The sequence below is a fragment of the Anolis sagrei genome, chromosome 10, assembly GCF_037176765.1.
Source record: "Anolis sagrei isolate rAnoSag1 chromosome 10, rAnoSag1.mat, whole genome shotgun sequence".
Taxonomy (NCBI): domain Eukaryota; kingdom Metazoa; phylum Chordata; class Lepidosauria; order Squamata; family Dactyloidae; genus Anolis; species Anolis sagrei.
The window spans coordinates 12,822,480-12,849,181 of NC_090030.1; the positions used below are offsets into that span (position 1 = coordinate 12,822,480).

At 41.3% G+C, this 26,702-nt stretch overlaps 1 long non-coding RNA gene across 1 annotated transcript in view; it reads right to left on the reverse strand.

The window, feature by feature from the left end:
• LOC132763154 (uncharacterized) overlaps positions 1-26,702 on the reverse strand; it is a 166,426-nt gene that overhangs the window by 76,289 nt on the left and 63,435 nt on the right. Inside the window, exon 2 of the long non-coding RNA XR_010910322.1 lies at positions 24,379-24,549. This is a non-coding gene — a long non-coding RNA (uncharacterized lncRNA). The remainder of the gene's footprint in view (positions 1-24,378; positions 24,550-26,702) is intronic.

The following is a 26,702-nucleotide window of genomic DNA, read 5'->3' on the forward strand; positions in this document are numbered from 1 at the left end:
GAGACGGGTCCTATATCCCAAGATCTGATCCCAGGTTTTCTGTTTATCCCAGATTATCTGGGAGTGTGGACTCATATAATCCAGTTTAAAGCAGAAAACCTGGGATCAGACCCTGGGATATAGGGCCTGTCTGCAGAGGCGGCCCTAGGTAATTTTCAATGGTAAGCAAACAGTATTTTGCCTCCCCTCCCAACCAATCACTGATGGGAGTTCTGTGTGCCATATTTGGTTCAATTCCATCATTGGTAGAGTTCAGAATGCTCTTTGATTGTAGGTGAACTATACATCCCAGTAATTACAACTCGCATATGTCAAGGTCTATTTTTTCCAAGAGCGCCCCTGGGCAAAATCAACTATACTGCAAATGCTTCCTTTGCGTAATGGGTTGAGCCTCCACTGCCTGTCTGGAAGGGCCCTTAAATGTCAGCTATCTCCAAGCTTCAGGTTTGCAGTTGGGTGCTACTTCCTCAATTCCTTTCCTCCTTCCACTCAGCTCAGCCAGCAATCGCAGAACACTCAAATGGCTTGGAAAGGATGGAAATTTCACAAGGAGGTAGTTAATACCTCCTTTGTAACATCTAAAAAAGACATAAAGGAACATTGCTTAGGCTTCTTGACATATACACCACCAACAGAATTCCAGTCAATGATATCATGGAAAAGGAACAGTTTGGTTAGGAGATGTCACGGGCAATGATAAGTTTCTAACCGTGGTGTAAAATGATGGCCGACCAGATTTCTTGGCGCATCTCTTTGCCTTTACCCAACAAAGCAGTACCTATTTATCTGTTATATTTATTTATCTGTTATTTTTATTATTTGTTGTTGAACTTATTGCATTTATATGTTTAAACTGTTTTATAATTTGATATGTTATATTTATTATTTGTTGTATGATGCGGCATTGAACGTTGCCATAATCTGTAAGCCGCTCTGAGTCCCCTTCGGGGTTGAGAAGAGTGAGGTATCAATACAGTAAATAAATAATAAATAAATACTAACATTTGCATGTTTTGGAACTGCTAGGTTAGCAGGAAGTGGAGCTGACAGATGGGAGCTCACCCCGTCTTGCAGATTTGAACTGCCAACCTTCAGATGAGCAGTTTAACCAACTTTCAGGCCAGCAGTTCAGCAGAACAACCATGTCTACTTTTGATGTCTGCCATACTATGTTTCTTCCAGGTACCAATCTATCCAGCTAGCAGCCTAACTCCCTACTGCCTTTGCTTGACAGAGTTGCCAAAACTCCCCCAAAAGAGAGTTCCAGAAATGTAACTTGGCCTTTATTAATTGCAAAAATGACCCAATCTCGTCCACACAAAGAGAGGTTGTTCCAATCTAACCAAAGGCTAACACACAAATAATTTCAACTTGAGATTTGTCTTTCTCTTTTCACTTTTTGGGATGTAGGCAAAGGTTAATGATCGAATTAGACACCACTCATCAGACCAGGCTTATGAGCAGGAATCCTATGAACAATATGTAGGGCAGCCTATGGTAATAATACAGGATGGGCTCTCTGATTCATTCCCTTTTGAATTTGCAAATGTGCGCGGGAAGCATTTCCGATCTCTTTCTCAAAACGGAGATGACTAAATTGGGCAGCTTATATTGCTAAGAGGTTGCTATTTATAGCGCCATTATACAGGAGAAAAATCAGATGAGAGAAAATGACAGCCGAAATGAGATGACATTGTCTTTTGCGCTCACCTGCAGAAACATCTAGGTCATCCCATGAACGAGTTAAAAGTCTAAGAAGGCAGTAAATGCTGCCATCGCTGTCCTTCATCTTGCAAGGAGATTTCATCTGGCTCTTCACATGAATCTTTAACTCAATCCCCCTCCTCCCAACCCCATCGCAAAAGTCTTATCATGTCCTTAAAGATACTGGAACTTTCAGACAAGTTTTTCAACATTTCCTTTATGATGATGATTATTAGTGGAAATTCGAATCCCCTTGAGGAACAAAAGTCTCCGGATTCTTCGTTTCTTTGCTTTCTTTCCTTTTTCTCTTCTCTCTTTTGGACCAACTCTACCTGATCAGCTGTAATCAAATGGTCTTTTTTTCTTCCACCTACAGCAAACCTCCCTCCATAAGCCAGCTGTAAGATTAAAAGCTTTTCAACTTGCTATCTTGGGAAATTTCTTTCAAGGAAATTACTACAAAGCCTTGTTTTAGTGCGTTCCCCTACTGTGCGTCCTACTGGGTTTTTTTAATAAGGAAAGCTATCCATCCATGGAAGTGTATCCTGTTCTCCATGCTTGAGTGTCTAACAGCAGGCATGTACAGTAGACTCTCTGATGTTTTGCTCCTTTAATTTTCACTCCATAATGTTCTCTGCCTGGTTTTGCTGACTGATGCATGCACCTTCGTCGTCGTTTAATTAGGGGTGTGCTCGGAATTTAGGCAAGGAAACTGTTCCTCTCCATTTCTTAGATAAATAGAGAATGAGGCAATGGCCACAAAACAAGGTGCAGTTAGAAACTAGAAGAGGAGAAAGGGATTGAAAATGGACACAGTGTTCAAAATATACAATGCAGGCACAACCAGATCACACGACATCCACTGCTCTGATCATTGGGCACACTATCAGGAACAAACGTGAATTGGACTCTATCAGCATCTGGAGCAGGGGTCCTCAAATTAAGGCCTGGGGGCCGGATAAGGCCCTCCAAGGTCATTTACCCGGCCCTCGCTCAGGGTCAACCTAAGTCTGAAACTACTTGAAAGCACACAACAACAACAATAACAACAGCAGCAGCAGCAGCAGCAGCAGCAACAAACCTATCTCATCAGCCAAAGCAGGCTCACACTTCTCATTGAAATACATATAAGTTTATGTATTGTTGAAGGCTTTCATGGCCGGAATCACTGGGTTGTTGTAGGTTTTTTTGGGCTATATGGCCATGGTCTAGAGGCATTCTCTCCTGACGTTTCGCCTGCATCTATGGCAAGCATCCTCAGAGGTAGTGAGGTCTGTTGGAACTAGGAAAAGGGGTTTATATATCTGTGGAATGAACATTCACACCTAGCTCCAGCAGACAAGAGTCCTTTGTCTCACCCTGGTCATTCCACAGATATATAAACCCTTTTTCCTAGTTCCAACACACCTCACTACCTCTGAGGATGCTTGCCATAGATTCAGGCGAAACGTCAGGAGAGAATGCCTCTAGACCATGGCCACATAGCCCGAAAAAACCTACAACAACCCACTTATAAGTTTATATTTGTTAAAATTGTTCTTCAGTTTAATTATTGTATTATTTTTAAAGTTTTTTGCACTACAAATAAGATATGTGCAGTGTGCATAGAAATTCATTCATATTTTTTTCCAAATTATAATTCAGCCCTCCAATAGTTTGAGGGACTGTGACCTGGCCCTCTGTTTAAAAGGTTTGCGGACCCCTGATCTGGAGGGATACAGATTTCTTTTCCCTATTTTAGCCTTTCCTTTGGCACAGCAGTAGTAATTGTTGGGGGTGAATAGATTTTTGGAAAATGTGAATCTCCATAACCATTTGGAAAATGGGATTCATAACCTTTTGTGAAAAAACACTGGTCAAATGACCTTTTGGAAATATATACAGCAGAGTTTCAGAAGTGTTCCTTTAGTTTGTTGATGAAGGCTTTCATGGCCAGAATCACTAGGTTGTTGTAATTTTTCAGGCTGTATGGCCATGTTCTAGAAATATTTTCTCCTGAGGGTGCCTGCCATCAATACAGGTGAAACATCAAGAGAGAATACTTCTAGAACATGGCCATACAGCCCAAAAAACCTAAGACAACTTACTGTTCCTTTAGTTGCCCAAAGAAATCTACCCTGTTTATCCAAAAATAAGACATACCCATAAAATAAGCAGTGGCAGGATTTCTAAGCATTCATGCCAGGGGTCCTCAAACTAAGGCCCGGGGGCCAGATACGGCCTTCCAAGGTCATTTACCTGGCCCTCACTCAGGGTTAACCTAAGTCTGAAACGACTTGAAAGCACACAACAACAATCTTATCTCATCAGCCAAAAGCAGGACCACACTTCTCATTGAAATACTAATAAGTTTATATTTGTTAAAATTGTTCTTCATTTTAATTATTGTATTGTTTAAAAATGTTTTTTGCACTACAAATAAGATATTTGCAGTGTGCATAGGAATTCATTCATGCTTTTTTTCAAATTATATTCTGGTCCTCCAACAGTTTGAGGGACTGTGACCTGGCCCTCTGTTTAAAAGGTTTGTTGACCCCTGGTTTACGCAATATAAGCCATACCCTCGAAAATAAGGCATAGGAATAGGTGTGGCTATGCAACACACAAGGTCAGCTCCTCCTGTCAGGTCCCAGTCGTTCTGTGCGGTCGTTCTGTGCATGCTTCAAGCTGAGGCATAGAGGAAGACATAGAAAGTAAATGTCTCCTCAGTGAAGTGAGGAGCTGGACACTCCGCTTTAGGTATTGTGTGTCCTCGGGGGGAAGAAGTAAAGCTATCACTGCCGTTTTACTGTGGGTCTCTCTCCCCCAGTACTAACCAGCAACAGTTTGTGGTTCTCTCTCACTCCCCACAAACACCAGGGGATAGGAGCCTCTTCTATATAGCATACTGTTCCTACTAAAGTCCAAAACAAACTGTCCCTGCAGTCTTCTAAAGGCCTACAGTTCCTGCATTGTAGTCTAAACTGGACTCACTGCTTCTGATGTAAAAACACACACTGATGTCTAAAGGCATCTGCTTGTTTCTACTCTCTCTAAGAGTCCAATGGCATTTCAAGTCCTGAAAATGTTTTGTTCTGATCACATGGTCTGCTGCCCCTCCCACAACAAAGAGATTAGGTAAAATTGCAAACCAATACACACATATACACTACAATAAGCAATCTGATGCTTTTGAAGTGTGGTGTTGGAGGAAAGTTCTGAGAGTGCCTTGGAGTGCGAGAGGATCCAACCAGTCCATCCTCCAGGAAATAAAGCCCGGCTGCTCATTGGAGGGAAGGATATTAGAGACAAAGTTGAAGTACTTTGGCCACATCATTAGGAGACAGCAAAGCCTAGAGAAGGGAATTATGCTGGGGAAAGTGGAAGGCAAAAGGAAGAGGGGCCGACCAAGGGCAAGATGGATGGATGGCATCCTTGAAGTGACTGGACTGACCTTGAAGGAGCTGGGGGTGGTGACAGCCGACAGGGAGCTCTGGCGTGGGCTGGTCCATGAGGTCACGAAGAGTCGGAGATGACTGAACGAATGAACAACAACAAGCAATCTGAATTATACATAACAAATAACCAGTGGAGGCTTTGAGAGGGTTGCTGTTTCCAACAATAGATGCATTTTTCCCATGGAGACAAGAACTATGTTTGTAAACATAGATCTTCAAATGCAACTAGGATTAAAACTAAACCAGAGCTAAAATGAACTACCAATTTCCTAACCTAACACATAAGACATGTTCCTCTGTCCAAATTGTAATAAAAAGGTAAAAATTGAGAGAAAGAATACAACATTCTAGTATAAAATTTTATAACCATAGCCAGAAATTATAGCATCGATTAATTTCTCTTTGCTGAAAAAGTCGCTATATGTTTTCCAGTGGTTCAAAAATTCACCTTATCTTCTTACCTCTGAACTCCAAAGGAACAAGGAAGGAAGGATTCATTTGCTCAGGTGACCATATCCATCTCAAGTTCAAATGAGAAAGATGGCCACCCATAAAACCATATTTCCTGGGGAGAGAACTCTACATTCTTGGGAGAACCACCCCTGAAAAATCCCTTTTATGATCACTTACTTTACTTTAGATAATAGATTCCTACAGATGTTGACTCCTCTATGTGAGACGGCTAGGGAGGGGGGGGGGGGTCCTTTTGTTTATGTTTGTCTCTTTGACGTGATTTGTTTTTAGGGAAGAGATTTAGTGATTCAGATCTCTTCCCCCTCCCTCCCTCCCCAGTTGAAGTGGCTTGGTTCCACATATGTCACCTCAATGAAAACTAAGGTTGTAGACTATAGTAAACATTAGTGGTCTGTGGAGGAGGCAGATGGTGCCTGTTGTTCTCAGAAATACTACAAACACAATCTTCTCACGTGGGGCAGGACACATCCCCAGGGAGCTGCCCAGATGCTCCCATTTCCAATGGTCAAAAGGCAGTTGGTGACAAAGGAGCACCATGAACCACTAAGGCTAGTTTAGAACACAGCTGGGACCTCTGGTCACGCTGCAGATGGCCACTGTAGGGTCACACACATGTGTGGAGGGCATTTGCTCTCTCATTCACAAAGAAAAGATGGAGTCTCAATAACAGAAAATAAATAAATAGATAATATATTGCATTTGATTGGTGCCGGCCAGAACAGACTCACTGATTCCATTGCTGACATCAACACATTGATTAATCTAATTGAATCAATGGTTTAGACTAGTTGGCACTAACAACATGACTTAGGCCTGTTCATGCTTGGAATTTGAAGCTTTCTTGGAGGAAAAGGGCAATGCTCCCAGTCCCTGGGATACTTTTCTCTTCACATAGAGCCACTCTTGGAAGACCTCCCACCCATAACTGTCAACCTAGGTTGAAACCCTACATCAGGGGTCCTCAAACTAAGGCCCGGGGGCCGGATGTGGCCCTCCAAGGTAATTTACCCGGCCCTCGCTCAGGGTCAACCTAAGTCTGAAACGACTTGAAAGCACACAACAACAACAACAACAACAACAACAATCCTATTTCATCAGCCAAAAGCAGGCCCACACTTCCCATTGGAATACTAATAAGTTTATATTTGTTAAAATTGTTCTGCATTTTAATTATTGTATTGTTTTTAAGTGGTTTTGCACTTCAAATAAGACATGTGCAGTGTGCATAGAAATTCATTCATGTTTTTTTAAAAAATTATAATCCAGCCCTCCAACATTTTGAGGGACTGTGACCTGGCCCTCTGTTTAAAAATTTGAGGACCCTTGCCCTACATCATGAGGCATAGCATAGTAAGTAGCATTTAAGTGGAATTTAACATAATAATAATAATAATAATAATAATAATAATAATAAACTTTGTTTATACCCCGCCATCATCTCCCCCAACGGGGATTCGGGGCGGCTCACATGAGGCCAAGCCCAAACAACAAATTACAATGAAATAAAATACAGTAAAATAACAAATGAAATGCCAACAATATCACAGTAAAATACAAAACATATGAATACCGTAAGCAATTTAGTCTGGTCCAATGCAGAAGACACAATAATATTGCACCCAGGCAAGAGGAAAAAGAACAGAAAAACTTAACTCTTATCAACAGAGTTAAAACATAAACTTGCAATGTTACAAACTTACATAGTCTTTGTAAGCAATACAGAACAAGGCTTCTTCACCTTCATCCAAATGAGAGAGCAGTAGAACTGCCTAAGCAAAGGCTCCTCAGAGCAAAAGCCGAACTGTATTCTAAAAATCATACAGTTATACCCCACCGGATGTGGTCCAAACTTACTAGTTGACCTACATTAGCAGCTTCACATAGTAATTAACAGCATACAGTTTTCTTTAACACACACACATACTTGATCCTGTTGCGACTTACTGTAACATAGTATGTGGTGTTGCATTTTTGTTGAGCTCTATCACATTGTTAAAATTTTTAATCTTGTGCAACTCTGTTTTTTGTCACCTTCAACTGAATACGGTCAAAAATAAACTGTCATTTACCTAAGAGGATTTTCAGATGAATAAGATACCAGTCCTAGATTCTTGGGCAACTTTCAAGGCTCTCTCCATCCCCATACCACAAGGTCAAAGAGGTGTATGAGACAGAACACCAGGGTGAGACTTGAGGACCATGGGATGAATGCCCAGCCAGCTGGTGTGCATCACATTACTGAAGAGGTAGGGGAATATATATATAATTATCTGTCCTGATCAGGAGCTGGCTGAGATCCAGAAAGGGTTGCAGTCTCCTGCTCCCGTATAAGCTCTTAGTTTGAGATGGCGTATTGCTGAAATAATAGCTCTAGGAACCAAGGCAGTGGCCATGTTAAAGTGGTATAATATACTATGCATAAGGAGAAGTATTGGGAGCTTTTGACTTTTTGTGCAGCAGCCTTCTGAGCCGAACTGTAGTTAGAAGCACCTTCCTTGTCGTAAAATATTCATGGGTGTGCAGGTACAACTGTACCAGGACCTCCAATTTTGTTTGCTTTGCATTGAATGTTTGTTGTAGTCCTAAGTTTCAGGGACTCTGCAGATAGGTGGCTTCTTTTGGCTGCAATCATAGGGCAAACCACCTGTCAATTATAGTTAGGTTCCCTGGTCCTGCCCCCTTTTGAGTTTTTGGAGGGAATAGGAGCCATTTTGGGTTCAATCCACACAGAGAAGCTTTCCATGCAGGACATAATACCAAGAGCTCCTGTAGAAAGCTTCGTCTTCTACGGCTTGGCCGGGTAGATATACAGCCCACAGCTTGGCCGGGGTTATACAGCCCTACAACTTCTTTGCTGAGGGACTTCAGCCAGCCATCACTGAAACCTGAACTCCTTTTTCCCTGGAAGTCTACAAAGCTCTGCTTGGTAAGGGTCACTCGTGGAAGCCAGATGCAGTTGGTACCGGGTGCAGAGGCTCCACGCCCAGAGGCAAAGACAGACTGCCCAGATTAGAAGTTAAGAATTTCTCCATTAGTTAATGTACAGTTTATGAAGATAGTGCCTGTTCCCTGTGGACAAGATTGAGAGAGAGCCAATAGACTGTTAAGAATGCCTTAAAGTACCTGTTTGTTTTCAATAATAAAGAACTTTGTTGAACCTTTAAGCAATATAAGGACTCTGTTTTAAGGAAATCCAAAGGCCTTTAATCTGAGGCATCCCCGGCATCCCCATCGGGCACACAGAATTTATGTCCTGTCTACAGTCTTATGCACAGGCGCAGCGTGCGACAGCACAATGGGATTTGGTCTGGCGTCACCCACCAAGGCAGAAACCAAGACAGGAAGAACTATGGAAGGCTACCCATTAGGACAATTTTACACAAAACGATCTTACAGGCACAGCATTCTAAAACACTGTTTCTCAACCCGGGGGTTGGGGTCACGAGGGGGTGTCAGAAGGGTTGGCAAAGACCATCAGAAAGCACAGTATTTTCGGTTGGTCATGGGGGTTCTGTGTGGGAAGTTTATTATTTCTTTATTTCTTTATTACTTTATTTATGGCATTTATATCCCGTCTTATCTCACCTCTGCAGAGGGACTCAAGGCGGCTAACAGGACTCAGGGCAGCTTACAATTCTATCGTTGGCAGGGTTCAGAATGCTCTTTGATTGTAAGTGAATTATACATCCCAGCAACTACAACTCCCAAATGTCAAGGTCTATTTCCCCCCTAAACTCCACCAGTGTTCACATCTGGGCATATTGAGTATTTGTGCCAGGTTTGGTCCAGATCTATCATTGTTTGAGTCCCTTAGTATGCCAACCAAATTCGATATGGTTGTTGAGACAGTTTTAACTGGTGGATTTTAACGTCAAGATAAGTGATTTTAATGCTTTTGTATGTGTATGGTCTAGTATGTTTCAGCATTGAATGTTTGCCGTTTATATGTTGTGCTCCGCCCTGAGTCCCTTTCGGGGTGAGAATGGCAGAATATGTTGTTGTTGTTCATTCGTTCAGTCGTCTCCGACTCTTCGTGACCTCATGGACCAGCCCACGCCAGAGCTCCCTGTCGGCCGTTACCACCCCCAGCTCCCTCAAGGTCAGTCCAGTCATATAATATAAATGCAGAATATAAATGCTTTAAATAAATAAATTAAATAAATGCTCTCTGGATGTAGGTGAACGACAACTCCCAAATTCAAGGTCAATGTCCACCAAATCCTTCCAATATTTTCTGTTTGTCGTGGGAGTTGTGTGTGCCAAGTTTGGTTCAATTCTATCATTGGTGGAGTTCAGAATGCTCTTTGATTGTAGGTGAACTATAAATCCCTGAAACTAAAACTCCCAAATGACAAAATCAATCCCCCCCCCCAACCCCACCAGTATTCAAATTTGGGCGTATCTGGTATTTGTGCCAAATTTGGTCCAGTGAATGAAAATACATCCTGCATATCAGATATTTACATGACGATTCATAACAGTAGCAAAATGACAGTTATGAAGTAGCAATGAAAGCAATGTTATGGTTGGAGGTCACCACAATATAAGGAACTGTATTAAGGGGTCGCAGAATTAGGAAGGTTGAGAAACACTGGTCTAAATCTCAAAAGGCATTACAATCATTCAGACAGTTACCTTCTGCTGGTTCTTAGCAAATTCCCCATGTTTAGAAGAAATAAGGATGGCTTCCTTTAAAATTCGCTTTATAAACAAACAAACAACATGAATTCTGTCACAGAATCCAGCGCGTTTCGTGGTGAATCATTTCAGGCTGTCTTATACCTAATGCTGTCAGATATTTGGAATATGAAGCAAAAGGAACGTGGGACAAAGAGCATTAGCAACACAATGCAACAGTTCAAATGCCAATTTAAAAGGAAAGGGAAATAAATAAATAAATGTGCATTTGATATTTGGGGGGGGGGGGAGAGAATTTCCGCTGTAATTAAATTAAAATCGGTAGATAAAAACGAGATTGCATAATGTTCCAGCAGCGTATGACTCCCAATATTGGGTTGTGTTGCATCCATGACAACAGGCTGGGAAGGTTGCTTTTAATACTATTATCTTACATCCCTGCAGCTGAATGCTAATGCCAAGGAAATCAAGTTTCAAATCTAGAGTCAGTGAACTTGCCACTGCCAGACTCAGAATTTGAAAAGAGAAATATGGGTGGGGGCTTTGGGGTTGGCGGAAAGAGAGCAGCCAGCAAATTTCAAGGACAGTTATGATTCAGAAATCCACCGCTGTCCAATGCTTAAGCATGAGGCAAATGCAATCAACAAAATGAATGCATCTTTACAATTGAAGGGGGAAAGGGCAAAGCAAATCGGCACCTCCTTCTACAATAGTACCAACAAATTAAGAAGCTTAACTTGATTTTCAGCAGCATTCAGGGTGCTAGAAATTGATCTTTATCATGAGAAATAATTTCAGGAAACAAAAAGGAGATCCTTCCATGTTTTTGTTGTTGTCCTTTCCCCTTTGCTGCAGACACCTTAGTATTAGGGCACCTATGTACTGTTACACTATAGTTCAGATTCCACAGGTAATATGGTGCTGAGCACCTTCAACTTACACCTTTCTTAAATATGAGGGTTGAATGAAAAGTAATGCCTCTATCTTAATTACTTGGGTTTGAATGGGAATATTTTAATAAATGAAACACAAAAATAATCCTTAGAATGTGCTCTTTAACTACCACTATTCACTTTCCCACTTAATCACCAGACAATTGGATACATTTCTGCCAAGGATGAACAAGTTTTCTGAAGCCGTCACGGAAGAAGTCGACACTCTGTTTCCGCAACCCATCGTGCACAGATCTTCTGATAGCCAAGCAAAGCAATAATGTGACCCACATTATTGGGATGATACAAATCCAACATTTGTAATTGTTGTTATGTCACTACTACTATAATTTTAAAGAGCCAGTATACAGAACTTGTTTTAATACTTGTATTGGAAAGTGCTTATTGTAGTTTTAAAGGTTGTATATTTTATGTCATGGCCTATGGCTGGTACAATAAAAAATTAATTCAACAAAAACATCTATTTGGAAAGGTGCCCGTTTTCGGGAGGCACTAATAATTGAAAACAGACAAAACAAATAGAAACTATAGTGATTCTACAAGGGTTGAATGAAAAGTAATGCCTCCACCTTCGTTACTTGGGTTTGGATGGAAATATTTTAATAAATGAGATGCAGAAATAATCCTAGAATGTGGTCTTTAACTACCACTATTCACTTTTCCACATAATCACCAGACAATTGGATACATTTCTGCCAATGATGAACAAGTTTTCTGAAGCCGTCACGGAAGAAGCCGACACTCTGTTTCCACAACCAGCGTCTCACAGCGTCTCAATGTACCCATTGTGCACAGATCTTCCGATAGCCAATCAAAGCAATAATGTGACCCACACATTCTTGTGAAATGCAAATTATGCTTGAAATTTCTCTCTGAGTGATACCACGATCATCCTGAATCAATCTCTCAACCTTTTGCTTGTGAAACTCAGTGGTTGCTGACACAGGACATCCAACTCTTTGTTTGTCATGCAAGTCAGATGTTTCCACCTCAACATCTTTAAACTTAATCGCCCAATGATGCACAGTATTCACATCAACACAATCACCATAAACAGCTTGCATTCTCTGATGAATCTCCTTTGGGGTGACACCTTCTGCTGTCAAGAATTCAATGATTGCACATTGCTTAAGTTGCATTGACTGACTGTCTGCGCAGGGTTCCATGCTTCGCACTTTAACAACACAACCGTTCAATGCTAAGGCTTCCCATCAAAATGGAACTGTAGAGGAGAGTCTACAGAACAAGGCAGTACCTGCTACATACTAGTACTGCCATCTTCTTTTTGTTTCTGTACAAAACAGAGTCCTAAGGAGACCATCATATGACACAAGACAACTTCATGCAAGACCCCATGAGGCTCCATTTTGGCAACGTGCAGAAACAGAGTTCAAAATAGCTTTGGAGGAATACATAGAGGAAGTGGGGAAAGAACAGTGAAGGATGGGAAACCACGTGGGATGGGAGACCATCCCAGAAGACAAGGAAAAACAGTAGGGAACAAAGGAGGACAGTTCCCTCTGCTTTCCCCCTCTTTCCTCAGCTTTCCCACACTTTCCCTCTCTTTTCTCTGCTTTCCTTCAGCCCTTCTGATGAGGTCCTAATTGGATGGTCTAGAACAGGAGCCAAGTGAAGCCTCTACTTCAGTAGTTCTCTACCTGTGGGTCCCCAGGTGTTTTGGCCTACAACTCCCAGAAATCCCAGAAAGTTGACCAGCTGTTAGGATTTCTGGGAGTTGAACGTCAAAACATCTGGGGACCCACAGGTTGAGAACCACTGCCCTACTTGCTCCACCAGCCAACCAGGTTGCCTCTGATCAGCTGTACTTCCAGCTACAAGCCAGAACCTGGAAAAACTGGAGAGAATCCATGCCAGTTTCTGGAATTTGAAGTGGAATATTGCATTTCTGTTGAGTCACAGAATCACAGAATCATAGTTGGAAGAGGACTCATGCGCCATGGAGGTTTACTCCTTGCTCAGTGCAGGATCTCAAGCTAAAGCATCCCTACTGGGTAACTGTCTACACTCTTTTTGAAGATGACCATAGGAGGAGATCCCACCACTGTTCTAGGCAATTGTGAAACCACTATCAAGAAGTTCCTTCTAATCTTTAATTCAGTGTTTCTCAACCTGGGGGTCAGGACCCCTCGGGGGGTCACAAAGTGGTGTCAGAGGGGTCGCCAAAGACCACCAGAAAACAGTATTTTCTGCTGGTTATGGGGATTCTGGGTGGGAAGATTGGCCCAATTCTATCATTGGTGAGGTTCAGAATGCTCTTTGATTGTAGGTAAACTATAAATCCCAGCAACTACAACTCCCAAATGTCAAGGTCTATTGTCCCCAAATTCCACCAGTGTTCACATTTGGGCATATTGAGTATTTATGCCAAGTTTGGTCCAGATCCATCATTGTTGCAGTCCACTCTCTGGATGTAGACGAACTATAACTCCCAAACTCAAGGTCAATACCCACCAAACCCTTCCAGTATTTTTTGTTGGTCATGGGAGTTCTGTGTGCCAAGTTTAGTTCAGTTCCATCATTGGTGGAGTTCAGAAGGCTCTTTGATTATAGATGAACTATAAATCCCTGCAACTACAATTCCCAAATGACAAAGTCAACCCCCCCAGGCCCACCAGTGTTCAAATTTGGGTGTATTGCATATTTTTGCCAAATTTGGTCCAGTGAATGAAAGTACATCCTGCAAATCAGATATTTCCATTATGATTCATAACAGTAACAAAATTAGAATTGTGAAGTGGCAACGAAAATAATTTTATGGTTGGGGGTCATCATAACATAAGGAACCATATTAAGGGGTCGCGACATTAGGAAGGTTGAGAACCACTGCTTTAACTGAAAGCTCTCCTGTGACTTCAAACCATTAGACCTGATCCTACTTTCTCGGGCAATACAGAACAGGCTTGCACCTCCAATAATTCCTTATATTACTCCTATAATCTATTGTCCTGTCCTCATTCGTATTTTGCATTTCTTAGAATTGGCATTGAAACAAAAGTTTCTCTTATGAAACTTAAATGGTTCTCTAGGTCAAATTAACCACATCACTCCATACAGAGAAACAGGAATTGGTATGTCTCTGAGAAATCTGGATAGGTCTCTGAGAGTTGGATATGTCTCTATTAGCTTGGCTTCCACTCTCTCTATCCATCAGCGGACGACCTCATTAGAAATACATCTCCCTTTAAGAAGAATGTGATAAGCTAGGCAGGGGCTGATTGAGAAAGATCACTTGAATTTGCTCATTGATGAACCTTCTGGGAGAAGGCAGACATTATCAATACCATTGACCTTTGTGGGTGCAGATGCTATTTCAGCCATTTTGAAATTAAATGGAATTGCTGTGCAGGCACAAACATCCTGCAAAGGCCGTTTCCTTTCATATATATACCCTCCATTTCCTCCATCTGGTTACGGAGCTGTAGCATTTGTGATCCACATTTGTATTCCAGATTCAGTGGATTAAGTCTGGAATCCAATTGGTGCTTTATGCTGAAATAACCACATCTAAGGCCCCTTCCATATAGCTGAATAAATCCTACATTGTCTACTTTGAGCTGGAATATATGGCAGTGTGGACTCAGATAACCCAAAATAGATATTGTGGGATCTTCTGCCTTGATATTCTGGGTAATATGGTTGCAATATTCTGATGACAACATCATCTGTGCACATTCAGAAGAAGACCTAGAAGCCACTCTAAACACCTTCGCAGAAGCATACAAGAAGCTCGGCCTGTCATTGAACATCGAGAAAACCAAAGTGCTCTTTCAGCAGTTACCGGCCAATCCCTCTCCAATGCCAGAGATACAGCTTAATGGTGTGACATTAGAAAATGTTGATCATTTCCGCTACCTTGGCAGCCACCTCTCCACCAAAGTCAACGTTGACATCGAAATACAACACTGCCTGAGCTCTGCGAGTGCAGCTTTTTTCCAAATAAAGCACAGAGGATTTGAGGGCTGGGACAAACAAGCACCTAGGGATACCAAGGTGCTTGTTTATACAGCTATTGTCCTCCCAAGAGGACGTGGACTGCGAGACGTGGACTGTCTGCAGACGTCACATGCAACTCCTGGAACGATTCCATCAGCGCTGCCTCTGGAAAATCCTGCAAATCTCTGGGAAGACAAGTGGACAAATGGCAGAGTTCTGGAAGAAGCAAAAACCACCAGCATTGAAGCAATGGTCCTCCACCATGAACTCTTCTGGACCGAGCCATGTTGTCCAGATGCCTGACCACCGTCTCCCAAAACAGTTGCTCTACTCCAAACTCAAGAATGGAAAACAAAATGTTGGAGGACAGGAAAAGAGATTTAAAGGTAGGTTCAAAGCCAACCTTAAAAACTCTGGCATAGACACTGAGAACTGGGAAGCCCTGGCCCTTGAGTGCTTCAGCTGGAGGTCAGCCATGACCAGCAGTGCTGTAGAATTTGAAGAGGCACGAATGGAGGGCGAAAGAAAGAAATGTGCCAAGAGGAAGGCGCATCAAGCTAACCCCAACCAGGACCGCCTTCCATCTGGAAACCAATGCCCTCACTGAGGGAGAAGATGCAGATCAAAAATTGGGCTCCACAGTCACCTACGGACCCACTGTCAGTACAGTGATCTTGGAAGTCTATCCTACTCAAACAACGAGGGATCACCTAAGTAGTAGTATAAGACTATTGCTAAAGGAGGCTGTTAGGAGTGATTCGATTGAGTATTCTTGCATAGCAGAACGGGGCTAGACTGTGGATGGCCTTGGTGGTCTCCTCCAGCTCACTGTTGCACTTTGATGGTCTTTCCATCCAAAGTATTTGTCTGCAAAACAAAGGATTCAATAGGATGTTTCCATGGCAGTTGAAGTGGAACCATAATGTTACAATTGTGTAGTGTAAAAGAGCTCAAAGATACCCTTTTTGCAATCCTAAAACCAATCCAGCGCAGCTTCTTATTTCTGGCAGGGGAGCTAAGCTGTGTCCATGCTATGGCATCCATATAGATGTTACAGGCATTTCCTTAATGACCAATATGCCTACCTGATGGAAAGTGGTATTCAAATAGGAGAACAAAGGGAAGCAAAATTGCCTACAGGAACAAGATCAGGTGAAGGTTAATCAAAGAAAATGACAGTTAAATGGTACTTGGGGCTCCCGAGACTATACATGTGCATTTCGCTGGAAAATATGTTGTGGGTTTTCCCATAAAGAGATCTCTATAAACGGAAGCTGAATTAATGGATTAAAAAGAAACATCATTTTCACAGCTGCCCCTCTGTGACCTTTATGCCTGGTTTCAGTACGTTCATTTTCATGGCCCTTCAATAGCAAGCAGAACAAAGGGAAAAGAAGTTTACTCTTCACGTTCCTGCCAACGGAATAAAATCAAGATCAGTATTCTAGCTGCGGGGAAATAGGACCAAAATAGGAATGGAGGCAAAGCTTGGCTGGATTGATACAGTTCTGTTTTATAGCCCACACTGAGTCTGAGTAACCATAATTCTATTGGTTATTCCAGAGAAGAGCAGAATTATTCAATAGACTTGAGTCTGGATTTGTTTTTAGCTGTTCCTTCAGCCAATCCAGCTTCTCCATTTTGTTCAGGTGCCTGAAATGGCAAGGGCCTAGCCGTTACGGATTCGCATCCGAAAAGAGACCACATGGCAGCTGATCACAGCTCCTCCCTCCCCTATTCAGCATCACAGTTGAATCTTTTTGATTTTCCTTTATTTTCCTGATTATTTTAATTTAGTGGGACTAAGTGGGAGTTAGGGACCTCCCATGAGTGGAGTACATGCATATGTGTTTGGGGGTTTGGAGAGTCACCCTTTTAACTTCTTTTTCTCCTTCCCTTCCTCTCCTCCAGAAAATACTTCCAAAAGATGATAATAATAATAGTAATAATAATAATAATAAATCATAGTAATCCCAGCAAACAAAAAGACAAGTCTACCTCTCCTCTAGAGTAGAAAATAGAAACAGCTTTAAGGAAGCATTAAACCAAAGCAGAAAGGAGACTACAGGCAGTAGAGAAAACAGAGGGGATTTTTAAGGTAGTCCAGGAAGAATAGCTCTACTGAGTCCAGGTCATCTATCTTCCTTCCTTGGGCCTCCTTAAAAATGCCTTGAAAAGTTGTGTGGCATGCTGCTGGTGCTGGGAGAGAAAGCATGTGCATCTGCTCCTCCTATAGAGTAGAAACAGCTTTAAGAAACATTAAACTCAGCCTCCTCTACCATCAGAAGGGAAAGAATCCAGAAAGAGTGATATCTTAACTCTGGTGCTTTTTAAAATCCAGGTTTTAATGCAGGATATGGAAGGGGAACCTGTGGGAACAGGGGCGGCTCAGCCCATTACACAAAGTAAACATTTGAAGTATAGTTGATTTTGCCCAGGGGCGCTCTTGAGATGCTCTTGGGAGAAAATAGACCTTGACATATGCGAGTTGTAGTTACTGGGATGTATAGTTCACCTACAATCAAAGAGCATTCTGAACTCCACCAATGATGGAATTGAAACAAATATGGCACACAGAACTCCCATGACGAACAGAAAATATATATCAATGATTGGTTGGGGGAGGGAGGGTGCCAAAATACTGTTTGCTTACCGTTGAAAATTACCTAGGGCCACCTCTGTGTGGGAAGTTGTCCCCTCCATAATGGGCTGGATAGGGTGCTTTCTTAACCCCTTTGCTGACACCCAAGCTCCCTTGAAAGGAAGAAAGGAAAGGCTCCCAGGGGAACGGGGAGCCTCATAAGTTCCCCATTACCGCTTTTCAGATGCAGAATGAAAATGCCCATTTGAAATGACCTCACCTCTGAGGATGCTTGCCATAGATGCAGGCGAAACGTCAGGAGAAATGCCTCTAGAACATGGCCATATAGCCCGAAAAAACCCACAAGAACTTGGTGATTCCAGCCATGAAAGCCTTCGACAATACAATGCCCATTTGGCAGCTCACCCATTTTTGGGAAGTACATGAAAATTGATATGGGGCAGCTTCCAGTATCCAGCAAGCAGAAACTGCTAGTGATTGGTGAAATGCACAATTCAACTATTCAGCACCCTTCCAGACAGGCCCTATATCCCAGATCTTTGTGTTTATCCAATATTAACTGGCAGTGGGGACTCATATAATCCATTTTAAAGCAGGAAACTTGGGATCAGATAATGCGATATAGGGACTGTCTGGAAGGGCCCTCAGTCAGCACAACATAACAAAACACAGCAATCTCTATTGATTCAATGGGTCTGTTCTATGTTGTACTAAAATATTACTCAAACTAATATGTGTGTATCACTATAATTGCTTAAATGCTGTCAGAACTGGCCCAAGAATCCACTCTCCACCAGGCAGTGCCCAAAACATAGTTGTGCATTCCTTCTTCAATATACCAGTATGCTCACGTTGGATGTGCAACAAGCCAAAGCCTATGGCAATCTTAGCATATTCAGTCCACAACAATAAATATGATCAACATAAGCATATGCTTAGTTTGATATCAAAATTATTGTATATCAAAGATGCAAATTAATGGGTCCAAAAGCAAGTCACACCTGAAGCCAAGAAGCCAAAATAACCAAACCAAAATGGTTATACTTTAGACAGCAGAGGAAAATGTGAATCATTAGACAAGATGATATTAACGTGTAAGGCAGTAAGAAAAGAACCCCACACCACAAGTGGATTAATTCACCACAATTTTGAGTTTGGAAACCTGGGCAGTTGATGTTCTCTCACTTCCTGAGTCTCCATAAGTTGTGGGGTGCATCTACACTGTAGAATCAATGCAGTTTGGCATCACTTTAACTGCCATTGATCAATACTATGGAATTATGGAAAATGGAGGCACCAGCACTCTTTGAAAAGATGGTTAAAGACAAAGATGGTTAAAGATGTACTGTGTCACAAGTACATCTGGGGGGGATGAGAGACAGGGCCTTCTCATTGGTGGCCCCTTGGCTGTGGAATGCCCTTTCTACAGATATTAGATCAGCCCCTTCCTTGTTATCATTCCAGAGGAAAGTGAAGACCTGGTTGTTTGAGCAGACATTTGAATAGCCAGTGTAAAGAATATAGGAATATGGAACAATTAGATGATGAAACTGGATCCTGATTCTAATTATGAGACACTAATGAGATGTTTATTGATGTATAATTGACTGTTTCATATGCTACTGTTTTAATTGTTTTTAACTGTTTTATGTTGTTCTGAGCAATTTTGCTATTGCTAACTGCTTTGAGTTGCCTGAGGGCTGAGAAAAGCGGTATACAAATATAGTAAATGAATAAATAAATAATAAATAAATTGTAAATCCCTAAGTTGACTCAATGCAAACAACAAAAACAACAAACCATACAGGCAACTTGAGCTGCACCTTTTTGGTTCTGTTACTTCATTTCCTCACTATTATCAAAAGATCCGTTTCTTTATGGATATACTAAAACAAAATTTCAAAGTTTTTTGAGTCCTTGCCCATTCTTCACCAGACTTGGAATGAGCGCATCTTCAGATGTGGAGAGAAAAAGAAAAATCCCCCAAAATCATTTTTGGCTAGACATTCAAACCACAGGATGTGCAGTTAGACTCAAGTTCCAAATTGGAGACAGCAGGCTTGAAGCATCCATTCGAAATGTAATGGTTTCACTTTGGGAGATGCAAAAATTATTGCTGAAAATCATCTTTTCAGCATTGGTATTAACCCCTCCCCACCCCAAGTTTCTAATCAGGCAATGGGGACAAGTCTGTAGCGAAATGGCACGGAGGGAAAAGGTCCACCCCATTTCCCCCTTAGTCATACCCTCGAGGCAAGTTTTTCCTCTGCCTACAATAGCTACTTTATGTTTTTAAAGAAAGAATTACCGTAATCTAGATCATCATAAAATTCCAAGGTGTGGATAACTGACCCCTAGGATCTTAGGGATGCCGACCTCTCTGGACAAATTTGGTTATGGCAAACTGTATAATTGTGGGGTTGTTGTAGGTTTTTCCGGGCTATATGGCCATGTTCTGGAGGCAATTTTTCTCCTGACGTTTCGCCTGCATCTACGGCAAGCATCCTCAGAGGTAGTGAGGTCTGTTGGAAGTAGGAAAAATGGGTTTATATATCTGTGGAATGTATAATTGTGGCTTGAGTGCTTAGTTACACTTACTGACATGCTTCCATATAGGGATGCAAATCTGTCTTATACCCTACCTCAAGCCTCAAGGAGAGGTAAGTAACAATTGATGATGATGATGATGATGATGATGATGCTGATGTTGCAATCCCAGATGGCACCAGAATTGACGAGAAGCAAATAGAAAAGTTTAAACGATATGAGGATTTAAAGATCGAAATAATAATAATAATAATAATAATAATAATAATAATCGATACACAACAAGATTAGTACACAGCAAACAAGATCACTATGCTGGCCTTTGTATTTTGACACGATACAAGGATTTAAAGATTGAACTGCAAAAACTCTGGCACAAGCCAGTCAAGATGGTCCCAGTGGTGATTGGTACACTAGGTGCAGTGCTTGGAGACCTTGGCCTACACTTAAAAACAATTGGCACTGACAACATTACTATCTGTCAGCTGAAAAAGGCCACCTTATTCAGATTGGCATGCATTATTCTCAGATACATCACACAGTCTTAGACACTTGGGAAGTGACCAATGTGTGATCGAATACAAAAGCCAGCATAGCAATCTTGTTTGCTGTGTACTAAACTTGATGTATATCGAATAATAATAATAACAACAGCAACAACAGCAATAATAATAAAACAAAACACCCTCACTAATGTGGGTGTTTTGTTTAGATTTATGTTATTATAGATTTTTTTTCTGATTATGTGAGTTTAATTTATTGATGTCAGGTTTAATTTATTTGATGTTAAGTCTTAATTTGATGTTAGGCTTTAATGTTACTTTTATATGTGGGGATTTTCTGGAATGTTATGTTAGTATCATGTGTTTTATGTAGGCATTGAATGTTTGCCATTGTTATGCTGGAATTCGCTCCGAGTCCCCTCAGGGAGATAGGGCGGAATACAAATAAAGTTATTATTATTTGAAACACAACAAGATGAGTCCACAGCAGACACTCTGCTGGCTGTTGCATTGGATCACACGTCAGACACTTCCCAAGTGTCTAGGACTGTGTGATGTATCGGTATATAATGCATGCAGATCCCAGTAAGGTGGCCTTTTGTAGCTGGCAGATGGTAATTTTGTTGGCACCGGTTGTACTTAAGTGCAGGTCAAGGTCTTTAGGCACTGCACCCAGTGTGCCGATCACCACTGAGACCACCTTTACTGGTTTGTGCCAGAGTCTTTGCAGTTCAATCTTTAAATCCTCATATCGTGTCAGCTTTTCCAGTTGTTTCTCTTCCATCCTGCTGTCACATGGGATTGCAACATCGACAATCCATACTTTGTTTTTAACACAATCGTGAGGTCAGGAGTGTTGTGCTCCAAAACTCTGTATGTCTGAATTTGGAAGTCCCAGAGTAGTTTGGCATGTTCATTCTCTGTAACTTTTTCCGGCTTGTGATCCCACCAGTCCTTTGTCGCAGACAGATGGTATTTGTGGCACAAGTTCCAATGAATCATCTGAGCAACGGTGTTGTGCCTCTGCTTGTAGTCTGTCTGCGCGATCTTCTTGTTATTATTATTATTATTATTATTATTATTATTATTAGTAGTAGTAGTAGTAGTTGACTAATTTGTCCTCCCATATTCTGGTCCCCCAGAGTCCAATATTCAAACCATACCATGCTGGCTCTCATGAGCCATAAATGCACCAAGTCTAATTCTTCACCTGCACTATAATATTCAGGATCTTTTAACTCTTCTTAAACAGCTGGATTTAGTTTTCATTAAAAAAAAAGAAACAACTGAAGAGTGAACAATCCTGGCTAAAAGCAAACACCAATATTAATCTTGTTCCTTTTGTTGGCAATATCACAAAGGGCATTTGTTTGAGTCACAAGCTCCTTCCTGAGCCAGCTGTAAATGAATGTTGCATTTCGTGATGAAACAGTCATCTAAAAGTTCAAGCACAGGGTATGTTTTCTTGAACGCATTATTAAGCCTGTTTTTTCCTCCTCTTTGTACTACTTAACTGCCAGATATGTCACCCCCTAAAAGCTGGTCAACAGGGCAATATGTATCAATCGTGGTGATAGATTCTCGCGGAGATCAATGTGCCACAAGTGTGTGGTTTAAGCAATTAGCCTTGTTTCTTGTTAATAGAGATGCCATTCTTCACTAAGATTCTTCTCAAAGGAAGGAAAGAGTAATTTCAGAGTCTTATTTCTACTATGGGAAAATCTTCAAAAACCATACTGTTTTCAAAGCCAGTGGGAACTTGTTCTGTGCAAGTTGTTGTTTTCCAAGGGAAGGCCATATTTCTAGGCAAAGAATTCAAAACCAGACCTCACTTAGGCAGGAAAAACAAAATGCAAAGATACAGAATGGGGGACAATGCCTGGCTCAAGAGCAGTATATGTGAAAAAGATCTTGGGGTACTCGTGGACAGTAAGTTAAACAAGAGCCAACAATGTGATGTGGCAGCAAAAAAAAGCCAATGGGATGTTGGCCTGCATCAATAGGAATCAACTGTCTAGATTAGGCTTGGGCGGTTTCGTTCGTTAATTTCGTAATTCGTTATTAATTCTTTTTTAAATTAGCTTACGATCCAATATTGAGCCATGCAGGAATAGTGTGAGGAGTAAATTAGATTTGAAACAATTTTTTCAATTTATTTCGTAATTATGTTGTAATTATTTCGTAATTATTTTGTACTTATTTCGTAATTACTTTGTAATTATTTCGTAATTATTTTCGCATGTCTGGTGCAAGTTTTATAGTTGTTGTTTGTTTTATCACACCAACAGTCAACAACAGAGGGAGAGGGAAGCTTCAGAAGTTCCTCCTGTCTCATTTGGAGGTTTTTTTAGCATATTGCGCAATCGCGTCCGCCATTAACGAATCAATTAGTAATTATACGAAATTTCGTATATTTCGAAATTTTTAAAAGGAAAATTTCAGAATTATTAAAAAAAACGAAACGCAAGGGCCCCCTAAAAACAAAACGAGTTTAGAACCAAATTTTTCCGTGGTTACCCAAGCCTAGTCTAGATCCAAAGAAGTCATGCTACCGCTCTATTCTGTCTTGGTTAGACCACACTTGGAATATTGTGTCCAATCCTGGGCACCACAATTGAAGAGAGATGTTGACAAGCTGGAATGTGTCTAGAGGAGGGCGACTAAAATGATCAAGGGTCTGGAGAACAAGCCCTATGAGGAGCGGCTTAAAGAGCTGGGCATGTTTAGCCTGAAGAAGAGAAGGATAGGAGGAGATATAATAGCCATGTATAAATATGTGAGAGGAAGTCACAGGGAGGAGGGAGCAAGCTTGTTTTCTGCTTCCCTGGAGACTAGGACACAATGGAACAATGGCTTCAAACTACAAGAAAGGAGATTCCATCTAAACATGAGGAAGAACTTCCTGACTGTGAGAGCAGTTCAGCAGTGGAACTCTCTGCCTTGGAGTTTGGTGAAGGCTCCCTCTTTGGAAGCTTTTAAACAGAGGCTGGATGGCCATCTGTCAGGGGTGATTTGAATGCAATATTCCTGCTTCTTGGCAGGGGGTTGGACTGGATAGCCCATGAGGTCTCTTCCAACTCTGTGATTCTATGATTCTATGATTCCCAGAGTCCAAGTCCAGCACTCAAATCATCATACCACATTAGTTTGGATGCTCCACATCTTGATGTGGTTCAGGAAGTAAATTGTCTTAGAATGACACTAACCTTTTGATCTGGAGACAGGACTAAAGCCTTCCAGATATTGCACACAACTTTTTTTTCTTCCCTCTCTACTGCTGAGTATGCATGCTCAGTGTGGAATACGGCTCACCACATTAAAACAGCGGAAGTGGCTCTTAATGAGACGTGCCACATTATTTTTACACATTATAACTGTGGTCTCAATTTGCTTCTGACACGATAAATAAATAATCAAAACCAGCAGTTCTCCTTTTCTGCAAAAAGATAATGTTTACGTCAACAAACAATCAGCCACAATAAAAGTAAGATCATTTCAAAAAGTATGTTGAAACCATTTCAGTTCCAAACAGTATACAAAACGGGGAGCCTGTGAACAATCCTTACCTGTTCCTCTTAAGAGTGTTGAAACTGTAAGGCCAGTATTTAGGAATCCGAGTATATCTTCATCTCAAAAGTCTTTGTTCCATGCCATTTACAATCAGAAGCCATCTGTTGACACTGTGGATATTTTCTCCTCATTTGAACTTCCACAAGCATGGGAGGGAACCACATAAACTATGAAATTAAAGAGAAACATTCAACTGAATTTCCCTCCACCAAAGCATTTAGAAAAGGAAGTGTTTAAACGTTTTTTTCCTCCTTTTATTTCTTCTCCAGATCATAATGCATCTTTCCCCACAAAACTCAATTACATAGCCCAGTGATTTACCAGCAAAGCTGGTCAAAAGATATTATCTATGCCAGTTAATGCGTGTAACTAGTTACAATACAAAATAAATCCTCCCCAAATTACAGAAAACAATCATGCAAAATGTTACAAAAAGAAATCTCGGGAGCAATGTAGCAGTAATCATGGGGAAAATATCCACAATGCACCAAACCCGGGGATAATTTCGAGTCCTGATCCCTAGTCCCTCTTCTATTTTTCCTAAATTTGCCTTCAGGGGGAAATTGAGAGATAACGTTTTGAAAATTAGTTAATGAAACGCTTCTGTTCTTCACATTTCAAGCTCTCATTCTCATTTAAGCTGCAATATCTGCATATTGTACACATGTCTAGGATTGTATCAGATTATACCCAGCTATGATTACTCATTCAGAAATGTCTGCTTGTGTGAGTTTGTTTTTGGATTGTCCAATTTGCTCCCCAGCAAAAGTACACAGGATCATATCTAAATCCCTGAGTTGAGAAACAAGCCATCATACTGTTGGTGAATGTGAGCGAATGTATGGGTGAGATATGGCGCAGGTAGTTGCTCACCTGCTGCTAGTAAATACTGATTTCTTTGAGATTATTGAGATTTGGACCCATACACTCAAGTCACTACAGCATGCTGGCTTTGGTCAATCAATGTATAGACTAGTCCTAATTCGTGGTGAAGCGGGTTAAACCGCTGAGCTGCTGAACTTGCTGAGCAAAAAGTCAGTGGTTCAAATCTGGGGAGCGGGGTGAGCCCCTACTGTTATCCCCAGCTTCTGCCAACCCAGCAGTTCGAAAACATGCAAATGTGAGTAGATCAATAGGTACCAGTCCGGTGGGAAGGTAACAGTGCTCCATGCAGTCATGACTTTGGAGGCGTCTACAGCCAATGCCTACTCTTCAGCTTAGAAATATAGATGAGCACCACCCCCTAGAGTTGGATGCAACTAGATTTAACGTCAAGGTGAAATTTTCCCTTTACTTAGTGTATATATGGTTGAGAAAACCAGACCATAAAGAAAGCTGATAGGAAGAAATCAAGTGATGAGAATGAGAGGTCAAAAACATACAATCACCAAATATTTGAAGGGTTTTCACATATATATGGTGGAGCAGATATTGACCATAGAATTGTGCTGAAGGAGCCAGAGATTCCTGGAGAGATGTCCTCTCAAATTATATATATATACACACTATAGCCATCCCCTGCCACATATTGTTGTGACCCAGTCTGGTGATCTGGAAAATAAAGTAATTAGAAAGTGTTGGTTTCTAATATATGTAATAACTTTATGCTTGTGGTTAAACAGTATTTTTTGCTGTTTCTTTGTCAGTGTTGATGTGAAGATTGTCTGGTTTGCCTACTCTGGAACATGCAACATAGAATTGTCCTTCTGTAGGGATCCCTTTCAAATCTATGATAGTCTATCTGGGGGGGGGGGGGTGAATCATATATATATCCATCTATATCTATGGCTGGATGGCTCTTTGTCAGGAGGGCTTTGATTACGTTTTCTTGTCCTGGTGAAGGGAATTGGACTGGATGGCTTTAAGTATGGGGGTTCTGTGAGGAAATTTTCCCCCAATTCTGTTGGTGGTGGGGTTCAGCATGCTCTTTGATTGTAGGTGAACTATAAATCCCAGTAACTACAACTCCCAAATGTCAAGGTCTATTTTCCCAAACTCCATCTGTGTTCATATTTGGACATATGGAATATGTGTGCCAAGTTTGGTCCAGATCCATCATTGTTTGACTCCACAGTGCTCTCTGGATGAAGGTGAACTACAACTCCCAAACTCAAGGTCAATGCTCACCAAACCCTTCTAGCATTTTCTGTTGGTCATGGTGTAGGGGCAACGAAACCAAAATATTTCCCAAGAAGGCAGAAGCCCCCTTTCTAATAGGGAGGGCAAGGATGGACACCACGAAAGTTGAATCTTTTAAACTGCTATTTGGAGTCCTGTGTGCCATGTTTGGTTCAATTCCATCATTGGGAGAGTTCAGAAT